Below are 1684 nucleotides of genomic sequence, written 5' to 3' on the forward strand. Positions count from 1 at the left end.
TAATAATAATAACAATAATAATAATAACAGATCTAATGAGAGCGTGTGTTCATCTGTGTGTGTCTTTGTTTTCTATACAAAAACACACACACACATACAAACACACACACACACACACACACACACACACACACACTCACACACACAACGCACATACACACACGCATACTCATACAGAATGCGCACATAAAGCATTGTAGGTCGAATAGATGCAGCTTTTTTGAGTTTGAAGTTTAAAAAAATTAATTCTGAGTGACAAAACAGACTATAATACTGTGATAAAAAAATTCGTGGTGCATGCAATGTACAGTCAAATATTTCCTCAAATCAAACATGAACTCTCCTGTTTTTGCACACAACGACTTGTATCCTTTTGAATAACAGATCATTCATTTTGAAAAACACATGTTAGCTGTATTCTAGAAAATTCCATAAGAAATGCAAATAAAAAATCCCAGTGGCGGTTTTTACAAATTTTACAGTTGGGTCAATATCTCTTTTAAAAGCAAGTCCGCCTTTTTTCCGAATAACCACATTATGCTTATTAAACGAATGATTTGAAAACCTTCAGTGCAACAAAAAAAGTGTTTTCACTTTAAAATAAACTTATTTCTTTAAACATTTTGGTCTCTAAAAAGTGTCATTGGTGAGCTGTGACGTAGGCCATATGCGTATGCAAAATGTGTGTGAAAAGCAGGAAGTGCTGTGAACAATTTCATTGTTAGCGTGACGGAGATTAATTTATAGATTTTATATAAATTTATGAAAATCGTCTTTTTAAAGCTAACCTCAACTGTTGAGGAAACACTAAATTTGAATACTTTAAGACAAACTGATACAAACTGTTATGCAAAACATGGGTGATATTGATTTATTCGTTAGAGAGAAAATAGATGATAAGTAAAGCCAGGACTTTTGACAGCACTATGAACAAACAAACAATGAAGACAACAACAACAACAAAAAAAACAACCTGTTTTTGGGAAACAGTCAAATATGTTGTGTGTAATATAAAATGGATATTTAGCTTTTGCCATTATAAAATTGAGTTGATAGTAGACAGAAAACAAAGAAAGAGATATGAATTTATTAGTTGTTTTGAAAGAATAATAATTTGGTTTTAATTTTCGCCCCCCCCCCCCCCATCCACACAATTTAGATCTTTCAGGAGGCCGCCTGTAACAACTCCTGTCACGGCCAACCCAGGCTGAAAGGGAAACATTTTCAAGAGGAAAACCGAGATGGGAGAGACACATATTTTTCCTTTTACGGAAATTGAGCTCAGGTACCACAGTGTGCGATGGCGCAGCACATCGCCGCTATACCACAGATGTGGAGCGTATTACGGAAATAACTAATTACGAGATACACACGGTTTTGTCGACTATTCTGCTATTAATAAGGCGGCCTTTTTATTTAGAGATCATCACTAATTGTAGCTTTGAGTAGACGTAACAATGGTTTTAAAGAATTGTTAGCTATTTAATTTGATGGATTCCTGAAAAGGTGATGGGAGACAGATAGAGAGAGAGAGATAAAGAGAGAGAGATAGAGAGAGAGAGAGAGAGAGAGAGAGAGAAAGAGAGAGAGAGAGAATGAAAGAATGAAAGAAAGAGAGAGATGGAGAGAAAGCGAGAGAGAGAGAGAGAGAGAGAGAGAGAGAGAGAGAGAGAGAGAGAGAGAG

Source organism: Aplysia californica, unplaced genomic scaffold (assembly GCF_000002075.1).
Source record: "Aplysia californica isolate F4 #8 unplaced genomic scaffold, AplCal3.0 scaffold00101, whole genome shotgun sequence".
Taxonomy (NCBI): domain Eukaryota; kingdom Metazoa; phylum Mollusca; class Gastropoda; order Aplysiida; family Aplysiidae; genus Aplysia; species Aplysia californica.